The following is an 11,972-nucleotide window of genomic DNA, read 5'->3' as shown; positions in this document are numbered from 1 at the left end:
CAGGGTCTCTATTCAAGGGGTTTAATCATCAGCTTGATTCTGAAGAGATTTCATAGAATTGAACAAATACTGGCATATTCTGATTAATTCTTTTGGAGGTTATGAGCATGGAGTGCTTGATATTCTAAGCGACTTCTTTCTGAATTTCTATTGAATTTTTAAAATTTTTGTACCACTTATTGCTAGACAGCTGCAATTCAAAACAAAGATGTAACTATCTATCTAATGGATGTTTGTTAAGCACTTGGTATCTCATCAATTTGTCTGTTTGGATTTTTTTTCTCTTTTTTTAGCAAGATGGATTTCTCTGACTATTTGAGTCCTTTTGACCCACAAACTAGAAGAACAAAGTTTACTGGATTGGGAACTTGACTTATCTACTTTTAGGAGCATGCTGGATGCTCAGGGGTTAAAAAGTTTTGAATACATTTTTTAAATGCTATAAGGATGATTTTGAACTTCAGAAACTCTTTTTTTTTTTAAACAAACCTGAAAAAAAAGTTGAACAAAAAATTGATGATCTTTTAAACACAAGACAATGTCAGACTCTGAAAAAAGATAACATCATTTGGATAAGTTAGTAGCGGCTTAGACAAAGCATGTCATATTTTTGGGCAGTTTAGCATCTTAACACTTTCAACTCCATGTTGGAGGAATTTCCTACCTTGTGAATTTTAAAGAGAAGCAGAGCCAGCCTTCCACTATTTAAGCCAACAAGGCTATATGGCAATTTTTCAGCTTCCTTTATAGCTAGAGTACGAACATACAATACAAGGTGGCAGTCATGCTCTCCTCTGTGGACATTTGACTCACAAGCCAGTGATGCAAGAAAATAGAGCCTGGGGAGAAGGCATTTCACTGGAAGCAATGGCAGGGTGACCAGGTGCTGCATCCAAGATCCAGGGACTACAGGAAGATGGTGCCCAGTTTCATCAGTGGCCATCAGGGCAGCAGCATACATAGCAGATTAGTTCTTCCTTTCATTTTGAATCTGCTTCTCCAAGTTTCCTGGTAACTCTCAATATTTTTTAATGAATGAATTCATCTTCTACTGGAGTCAGATAGTTTTAGTTTCTATGGCTTAAGAACAAAAAAACACTAAGTAATCCTAAAGCACTAACTAAACTCTTAACAATAGCCTTTTAAACCAAAACTACATTTCCATTGGGGAAAGTAGTCATTAATCCAAAAGAAGTAGAGGGAGTTATGTGAGAAACTGACTTAGGTGGCTTTTTACAGCTTGGTCTATATTCCCTTTCCTGCTGTTCTTCAAAATAAACCTGTATTTTTATGATGTCAAAGCTCTTTTGTCTTACAAATTACATTCTCTATTTAGGGGATATATTTAGAAGTGCCTTAGCATATTTGTAATACCAAAGTTGCTGGATATTAGTGAACCAAAATATCTTTTGTTCCAAGGTAGAAAAAAAAACTGGCTGATATATCTAGGATTTTCTTTAAAATAAAATGATGCCAGATATCCATACGAATACTCAGATCAAAACAATACCTCGAAAGACAGTTATCTTCTAACTGGCTGTCCATTAAGGTTACATTTGCAGATCTTCTCTTTCTCCTTTGTCTGAGTGAGTCCTCAGTTGCTTTTTTTGTGAGATGGAGGAGGCATAACATCCCACCTGTGCATTCAGGAAGCCGTGTGCTTGAGAAGTTGAACCTCTCCTCCTGTGATGCTCAGTGGGCACTATGGAACCAATAATATCTCCTAAGAGTGTACCAGTTTGCTAGACATTGATACCCAGGGAGTTGACAACTTCTAAATGGAGATAGGATCTCAGGATGAAAGGAGAACAGGTATGAAATTGTTGACAATGGCCCTAAAAGCCAATGAGTAAAGTATAAAAATATACACCCCCAAAGTCCACTGTATGCTGTTTATATGAATGGAAAAGACTAAAAGTGAAGTTATTAAAAAATGATTCACCATAATCACCTTTCATCCAGCCTCAATATGGAAAAGAAAGCTAAGTAGGCTAGCTAAGTGCAGAGCTTTTGGAACCAGGTACCTGTCTCGATCCTGGCTTGCCTCCCACTGGCTGTTTGACCTTGAAGGAGTCACTGAATCCCTCTAAACTAATTTTTTCATCTATAAAAATCTCCTTAAAAACAACCACTTCATAGTTTTTGAGAATCAATGAAAGAGTATTTATGTCACTATATACATTTCTAACACATAATAGGTATACACTAAATGACCACAACCACTGGTATGATAGACAGGCTGTTGGACCCTGATCTGGGACACCAGCTACTGGGCTGGTCTCTGGTTGGCTCTCTCTGAAAGTCACTAAAAGGACCTGTCATTCCACGTGCTCTGTGTTTGGGGAGTGATTTCCCTTTCCTACTTGGTCCTGTCCTCCACAGTAGGTACATGTTCCCTTCATTCTTGAGTATAATGCTTATAGTCTTAGATGGTCAGTTCCATTCCTATGTCAAGTCGAATTTAAGTGTTCTGACATTCTGGTTTAGGGGTCAGAGAACACATAATCCTTTTTTTAAGTCTCTCTGTAGGTAGTTAGTTGTATTACTGTAAAGAACACCATTCTAACCAGTCCAAAGATTTTTTACCCTTTCCACCTTTATCTCCATATTTCATTTGGAAATTAGTGTTTATGTTGCTAGAACTAACATGTGATCATAAAATGAGATACATTAAAAAAATTTAAGTGCTTTATAAATGACAAGGACACTGTTAACTACTCAAATAAAAGATGGCCAGTGACAGGTCAGCAGGTAATAAAAGGAACCATAATCTGCCTTTTCCAAAATAAAGATCTATTTTTATTAAGACATATTTCTTGAGTCAAGTCCTAATTCTAGACCCTTAAAGCAAATAGAAGTAACAATCTCCAGACTCTGAAAAATATTAAAATTTCTGCCACTTTGCTCTTAGCATTATTTATTATGAGTGTTTTAGCTTCTAGGACTGAAAGAAATATTTGTTAATATAAAAATTGTAAACTGTCTTTTAGAAAATTAGGCTGGTGAAAATGTAAGGTATTGGTATACTTTTGCACATAAAACACATTTTCTTCTTATTGTTAAGAAAATATGTTTGTATATAAGCCTTTTTTTTTTGGTCACATCCATGATGACACAAAGCAGAGAGCCAGCCTTAATGCAGTGTGGGTAATGAGCAAGTGCAGTTCCCATGACGTGTGAAATTGCTTGTCCTAGGAACAGTAATGCATTGGGTCACATCCTGTCTAGAAAACTCACACTGGGACTGATTGATGTCAAAGAAAAAGGTTTTCGTGGTGGAATGAAATGGACATCATTACCCCAGGTACGACTGAACGTATGTTGTGACGCTACATCGTGCACAATTAGAGAAATGAAAAGTTGTGCTGCAATTTTGTACAATGAATCAAAATGCATTCTGCTGTCATATATACCTAATTAGAATGAATAAATAAATAAATAAATTTTAAAAAGAAATAGGTTTTCATTTACAAGTGGGAAAGCTTGTAACGAGCAGATCAACTTCTGCTTGTGCAGGACGACAGTCTGACATCTGAGGAACAACCCAGGACACACCCACAGAATGAAACTCAACCCTTTCCAGAAACTAAGAAAGAAAAGATTTCAGTGTCAGCCTCTGAGTCCTCCAGATGACACTCTTCTCAAAGCCGAAGGAAGGAATTGATTCAACAGAGAATCAAAATGTCTTCTAATTATCCTGTTTGATAGAAAAACAGAGCAATTAAGGGATTGATCCCGTTACACGGTGTACACACTCCCGCCAGTTACACAGCTAACTTGACATTCGCCGCTCAGTCCCAGAGCCTTTGTTCTCTCCAAAACCCTTTCACACATCTCTTCAGGCAATTTGATTTATCATAAATTGTACTGTTGCTGACATTTCCCTGAGCATTTGCCTTTTTTCCACTGTTAAATTAACTCAGACATAACAAATGCATGCTTGCACCAGCTCTGCTTGTGTGTGTGTTGACTATGAAGTGGCTCTGTCATGGCAAGATATCATTGCTACACCCTGTGTGGCATTCCATGTGTCTCTGAGCTAGACAAGGGAGAAGAGAGTGTGGCACGCTTTAGTCGTAGGTGTTAGAGGCTTAATGAGAATGGCCACCCCGTTTTATCTCCCGTGCCTACTGCAACACTCAGAGCTGTTAGAAAGTTACAGTGGGGATGGTGAGATTGGGTCCAGACTTGGTAGGAAGATGTGTTGATTAGCAAGGCTGGCTGTGGGCTCAGAAATGAGAAAGGCGCATCTGTGCTATGTACCTACCTTCCCTGGGAGCACTCAAGCCCTTGAGTCTTGCAAACCCAAAGACACGGCCTAAGAATGTCTTATTGCAGAAGGTTCGGGGGCAAAGGATGATAGGATTTCAAATGTGGGAAATTTATATAGCACATTGCCCTTTACGAAGTGTTTTCCCACATAGAATCTTATTTAATCCTTCCCATCCCTACCCGTGGGATAGATGTCAATTTTTATCTTCATTTTGCAGCAGAGGGCTTAGAAAGCAAGAGAATGTAAAACGCCGGGATCAAGGACCCACATGCACCATAAATGGCAGACTCAACCCCAATCGGACGTTCTGCTTCTTAGTCCTGTGCTGGAGGGCTGTGTTTCCATCAAGCCCTGTGTCTCCCCTAGAGTCAAAGGTGGATCTGAAAGTTTCAATTTAATTAGTTTGAATTCTGTAGAATATCTGGAACCCAGCAGAGAAGAATGACATGCATGTTCAGATCAAGTATGGGAGTGTTCATCCTCTCACTTTTGAATCAGTTTTCTTCAAAAAAGCACTAGAGCGTCTGTTGTCATTACAGAGATCTAGAAGAGGCGAAGAGTTTTTGTTAAATAAAATATAATGTACTTTATTTGAAACGACTCATCCTGCTTCATTTATAAATTGATGTTAATCCAACTTCTTAGTTTAATTTCTGTAAGCAAAATTAATGCCTTTGCTACTTATCTTCTGCAGCATAAACAATGAGGTGGCTGTTTTAGAAAAAATTAACTTCTTTCTTGAGGGCAATAGGCTAAGTTCCTTCCCGAGGATTCTTGCCAATGGTTCTAATTAGGACATGCAAATATACTTATGCAAATGAAATCACAGAACGCACAATTTCAACCATTTGGAGAAGAGTTTGAGAAAAATGAACTCCCTCCACAATTTTGCACCAACTCCACCCAAAACACTCTTGCTCTTTTAAAATAATGAGGATGTTAAGAATTTCCTCATTTCCTGAGTTTAGGGTCATATGTAGGAGAATAACAAAAACAAAGCAATTTACAATGTACACAGTGATTTTTGCATATGTTAAGTCTCAGTCTTAAAATGATCAGTGAGATAAACACCATTTTTCTCATGAAGAAACCAATGTACAGGGAAGCAAAGGAGAGACTTGTCCTACTCCAAATGAAAAGTGGTAAATATAAAATTCAAATCCAGAATCCTTTATTCCTTACCTTCTGTTCCTTCCCCTGGAGCACCCTCTCAGTGCAAGTAAATGCTACCTTACACATGCATAAAACCTCACAGTAAACTGTGTTCATTTCATTCAACTACTTCAATTCAAGTATTTATTAAATTCACTACTTTAACTCAAGCATTTATTAGACAGCTATTCCATGCCTGCCAGACGCTATTCCAAGTACAAATTATATGAGATCTCTACTCTATTAGCCTTAGTGTTGTTGGTTGTAAAGAAACAACCAAAGAGCAAGTAAACAAACAATCATGAAAGTAAATTCAAATAGTGATGATTACTTCTAAGAAAAGAAGTGGAATAATGTGACAGGCTATGGCCAGTTGGGGGTAGGATCAGGATGTGGAGGTGTGAAAAATTTGATGAGGTAGACAGAAAGCTTCGTTGAAAATAATGATGTCATATGATCCAAGAAGGATGTCATATGAGTCCAGACCTGGGTGGCAAAGAGCAAGCCAGCAAGCAGGGAATGCTGGGAAAGAATCACTCTAGTTCTGACATGGGAAAGATGTCAGTTTTGACCAATAGAAAAAAAAAAAAGCATCCATGTTGCAGCAACCTAATGAACAAAGGGAGCGAAATAAAATGAGTGTGAAGAGATAACCCAAGGCTATCGCAAATGGGGTTTTTCAAGCCACTTGGGAGGATCATATTCTAATTCCTAGGACCTGACTTTACAGGGTTTCAATAAATTTTCTTTGTTACAAGAATCTTTGTTTGACAGATCAGAAAATTTGGAGATGTTGGGAATTTACTTAAGCACGCACAAACATCAAGACTTAATTTTTAGGATGCTTGTCTATCTATCTAGGTTTATTTTGCTAGCTACTAAAGGTGGAGATGGAAATAAACCTATAAAGGAGGAAAACCATATATATAGCATGATGTGACTTCTTCAATAGATGAGCTTCCTAGGGCAGATCCAGGAGCTCAGTTGTGACTGGAAGTCTTTCAACTCTTTGGATCTATCTGGAAGGACCTAAATTGTTGAGAGTCTTTTGGCTCAGGTTAAAGACAAGCATTCGTTTGAAGTTCCTATTGACTATTTATCATTATTGAATTTCCTCCAAAATCTAACTTGCCTGACAGATTGCCTTGGGAAAGTAGCTCCTGAATGCCAAAGACTAGGGAATGAAGAGCTAGAACAATAGTTAAATCACAGACTTTCTCTACTTCTCTTTTTACTTTCTCTACTTCGCCTTCCACCCATACTGCTGATCAATGGTTGGTAATACAAATGTGGCTAAGATGAAAATAATCTTTTCTGCTCATATCCTCAAATCTGGCTCGTTCACACATCACTACAGCCTGTCTTTCCCTCCTCCTCTCCTTCCCTAAGGCAAGTTGCATGGGATCAAAATAAAGCAGTTAGAGCAGAAAAGTGTGATATTTACTTCATCTTGTCCCCTAAGAACATGACTAGCTGCCACTCACTCTTTAGGATCCTCAGAGATATTAGAAGAAGAAGACAGATTTAGTGCCTTTGTTGCCTAATTTCTTTATGCTAAAGAATGGTCTGTTCTTACTTCTACCATTTTCTTCCATCTTCTACCATCTTTAGCTAGTGCCTCTGCATTTTCACAAGAAAAAAAAATCCTTTCCCTAAAATTGGTTTCCTTCTTCTTTCTTGCCTACCCTGCTTCCCAGCACTCCCATGGCTTTTGTCCAGAGAAGGGTGAAATCAGTTTCATGACTTAGAATTCATCTCTCTCTCTCTTTTTTTTTTTTTGCAATTAATTATGATTCATTGGTTTTTTGATTGCTTAGGTTTTTTTTCCCTGAATTAGAAAGCCAAAAGTCCTTGATCCTTATTCAACAAAGCTTCCACTATGGGTATTTTTATTGCATTATGTGGTTTTTAAAAGGATTGGCAAGAGCTCTAAAAATGGCTAATAATGAATTAGAGCTGATTGGGAGAAATCTGCGAACAGTCAAGACTGCTGGTCCTATGCCTGTGTCTTATGTTTTGCTGATTCTTGGATTCTGAATAGTGAATGTGAAGTAAGCCAAGAAAAGATCATCCAGAAATGTCATCATTTTATGCTCAAGAAACTGAGGTATAGAGCAGAAATGATTGCTACGACTACGATAACTTTAAGTTTTGGAGAAAAACAATCAGTCCATGTACATGAAAAACATAAGGAGATGCTTGTAAGAATATTATCGGGGTTTCCCTTGCCATCCCAAATCCGATCATTTAATTCCCTCTGGCCATTCTACATCCAGAGTGTAACTGCTCCCCTCCTCTTAGGTTCAGCCAAGTTGTATGACAATAGTGCTTTCTGTACCTTTTGCACTTTACTTTCATGCTAGGTATCTGTCCCTGAACTGCAGCTCACTTGGCTGGAGCCCTAAGAATACACTCTGTCTTTGCAAACTATGGGGCTGAGCCCAGGTTAAGGGAAGAGCTCTCCTCCATCTTCCTAGTCAGTGCTAGAGTCATGCTTCAAAAATGTCCTTTTCTCTGAAATTACAAATCAACACCCTTAACCCTCTCATGAGCACAGGACCTGAAGACGGAATGTTTTAGTTAGCAAACAAGTCAATCATACCCAAGCTTGCCACACACTGATTCTTAGATGCAATCTCCTGGCCAGACCTTCTGGCCCCCAAGGAGCAGCCTAAAGCTATGTTTACCCCTATTCCAGTCCCCACTTATTCTCTTCTCCCTTGAACCATTATTCAAGGCCTAACAAGCTACTAGCAGAGGCCAAGCAAGTTATGATGGTTAAGAAAATATGTTTCCTTCTAGGTAGAAGCTAGCATTCATCTTGGCAAGGCATATTCTGGGTGATACTTTCTATTTTGTTTTCCTCCACCCTACTTACTGCCCTCAGATGGAAGACACATCAATCTCTTGGACGTTTGCATCCCTGGAAGTGTTTTTTTCCTACAAGAGAGATTTACACTCTAAGCCTCACTCCCATCCTATAGTGCTGTGATTCACAGGCCTGCCTATGCATTACAAACACCTAGAAATCTTTCTAAAAATACTAATACCCAAGTCCTATCATAACTCATTAAATTCAAAACTCATGGTATGGTGTTAGACATTGGCACTGAAAAAAAAAAATCTCCCCAGGGGTTTCAAAACTTTAGCTGAGTTTTAGAACCACTGTCTGGTTAAAGCTATGTTAGGCTTGGGGAACCATAAATATTGAATGGGTCACATTTCTTTGGACAGGGCTCTTTTCCTGACACCTCAAAATTCATACTACAAATTTTGGCATATTCTATGAAAAGTCATTCTGAAAATCCTTGTGATCCAGCTATCCCACTTCTGGGTATATATCTAAAGGATATTATATCATCATATCAAAGACACACTTGCATACCCATATTTGTTGCTGCCTATTCACAATAGCTAAGATATGGAACTAACCTAGATGTCCATCAACAGATGAACAGATAAAATGTAGTGTGTATACACAATGAAATATACAGACATAAAAAATAATACTTATCATTCACAGCAAAATGGATGGAACTAAAAGACAGTATTTTAAGTGAAATAAGTCAGGTGAAGAAATACAAGTACTACTATGTTCTCTCATATATTGATATTTTTTAAAAAGTTGATCTGCATGTAAAATAGTGACTATTTGATGCTGAGGAGGACAGGGGGATGAGATGGTGGGATGTTAGAGGAATAATAATTTCTAGTGTTCTACAGAAGAGTGGGAAACTATAGTTCACAATAACATATTGTGCATTTTATGAATAATTAGAAGGAAGGAGCTCAAAGTCTCCAAACACAAAATAATGCTGAAGAAATGGAAATATTGATTACCCTTATTTAATCAGCACATATTATATACATTTATTAAAATATCACATTGTACCCCATAAATATTTATAATTATTCTGAGTTACTAAATTCTTAAAAATGTTTAAGGAGAGAAATTATAATTATCCTGATTTGATGATTACAAACTACAAACATGTATCAAAATATCACTCGGTTCCCCCATAAATTCATACAATTAAAAAATTTTTTTAAATAAGAAAAAAGTCTATAAAACTTAATCTAAGAGAGTTTTTTATTTCTTATCAGGTATTTCTGAAAGGAGAATTGGTTCATAGCTATTTTTCGGTCCTGCCCAAGGGCAAGAAAAAAATGGTAAGAGTTTAGAACAAATACGAACAGAAGTAGAAATCTCAAACAAGGAACAAGACATCATGTTCAAAGAGATGTGGGTCATGAATCCTGTTTGGTTCAAAGGCATGAGGCAGAACAAAGAGGACTTTAGCCAGTGGAAAGAAGATAGGGCAGAAGAGAGTCCTCAAGAATTCTATCTAAGTGTGAGAAAGGTAAAGACAGGAATCAGGCTCAGTAACAAGGTGGCAACAGAAGCCCTGATAACTGTCCTGAGAAAACAATGGATTTTCACTTTAGACGCCATGTTTTGACGGAAACTGAGAAAACTTGAGTATTCAAGAGACTACAGCAAAAGGAAGCATGGGAATTTGTGGGGGGCGGGGACGGGGGGAGATTTCTACTTTGGAGTCCTCTAAACTGGCATTCCAGGATTAATTCCAATCTACCAATCCATAGACGGAAGATTGTTGATACTGTGGTCTTCTGTCCCCTAGTTGGTCCCAGGAAAGGGGACACAGTAACTAGCAAATAGAATGAGGTCCACTATCAAAAGCTAAGGTGGCTTCAGTCTGCATTAAGCCTGATAGTATAGAATTGCGAGGACACCAGTGACCCAAGAGTGTTTCAAGCTTGCCACAGACTGCTGGATGCGAACTGAAGTCTTAATTTGAATATTATGTAAAAATTTGACAATAGAGGCTAGAATAATTGGGGACACGGGGACAAATATATGAGTTGCAGATGGTTTAAAAATGCCCCAGTGTTAGGAATGAATAGAAAGCACTAGAGCATTAGATGTAGTAGCCGTAATGTCACCATAACAGAGTCAGTTCCTGTCACTGGAGGAGTTTGGTTAAACCTAGAGGATGGGCTATATTCTCTCCTTTTCAAGACTTCACTAACCACTGCCAGATGCTCTACAGCCAAACAATGGAGAATTCTGAGAAGGAAAAAAAAAAAAAAGGAAGACTTAAAAATCAGAAGTGGGTCAGGGGGAAGTCCAGGATGACAGCTGTGTAGCAGGCCCAGGATGCAGACAGGCCACCTGGAGGGGAAGGGGAGCCCTCGGGAGTCCTGTCATGCAGAGAAAAGCAGTGCGGGAGGGGAGCCAGTAGGAGGGAATGATGTCAGATGCGGTGGGATGTTTGATTTTTTTAATGAATACAGTTAAAATTTAACAAGTCATAAGGATTTTTTTTTTATCATAGCTCATGATAAAACTATATTAATAAGATGGGGATGGGAGGATACGAAGAATAAATAAACTCCTATCTACAACAATAAAAAGCCCAAGAATCAATGTCTATAATGGAGAAATTTAGAAATATGCAATATTGGCATATTTATAAAAATAGAGGTGACAATCAGGAAAAAAAAAATGCCAAAAAGGATTAAAAACAATTCCTTTAGGGAGTAGTAGAGCTTGGGATAGGTGACCACTATATTTCATCAAAAATATGTCACTGTTATGGTTTAGACATGAGGTGTCCCCCCAAAGCTCTTGCTAATGCAGGAATATTCAGAGGTAAAAATGACTGGATTATGGGAGCTGTGACCTAATCAGTCCATCCTCGTTGGAATGATGGCACATGCAGGCAGGTGGGGTGTGGCTGGAGGACGTGGGTCACTGGGGGAGAGCCCTGGGAGGGTCCATCTTCTCTGTGGTCCCCTTCCCCCACCTTCCCTGTGCCCCCCCTTCTCTTCTCTCCACCCCTACCCCCAATCCTGGCCCTATCCTGAGCAGAGCAGCATTCTTACACTGGGTCTTACTCCCATGATGCTCTGCTTCATCTTGGGTCCAGAGCCATGGCGTTCGCTATCTGTGGACTGAGACCTCTGAAAGAGTGGGCCCCAAATAAACTTTTTCTTCCTCTAAGTGTTCTTTTCTGATGTTTTGATCACAGGACATGCAAAAGCCAACTAAAACAGTCAGTACTATTTTACTTTTGCTTTCATTTGGTACATGGTCAAAATAGTATTTAATAATAGTAATTTAAATTATTTTAAAAGAGAGGAGCCAAATAGACCACTTGGTAATGGAGACATCAGTGAAGAAATTCCAATGGTCACCTGTCCCATATCACAAAGTTGCCTCGTCCCTGACCACCCCTGTTTCTAGGTCCTCTCTCCTTTTCCTTAACAGTTCAGCTCAGCACATGGCTGGAGAGATCTGAGGGTATAAGGAGTCGTGTGAGGGGCTGGGGATGTGGCTCAAGCGGTAGCGCGCTCGCCTGGCGTGCGTGTGGCCCGGGTTCGATCCTCAGCACCACGTATAAACAAACATGTTGTGTCCGCCGAAAACTAAAAAGTAAATATTAAAATTCTCTCTCTCTCTCTCTCTGTCTCTGTCTCTCTCTCTCTCTCTCTCTCTCAAAAAAAAAAAAAAAAAAAAAAAAAA

Source organism: Marmota marmota, unplaced genomic scaffold (assembly GCF_001458135.2).
Source record: "Marmota marmota marmota unplaced genomic scaffold, marMar, whole genome shotgun sequence".
Lineage (NCBI taxonomy): Eukaryota > Metazoa > Chordata > Mammalia > Rodentia > Sciuridae > Marmota > Marmota marmota.
The sequence above is the reverse complement of the archived record's forward strand: the minus strand, read 5'-3'. Positions refer to the sequence as shown.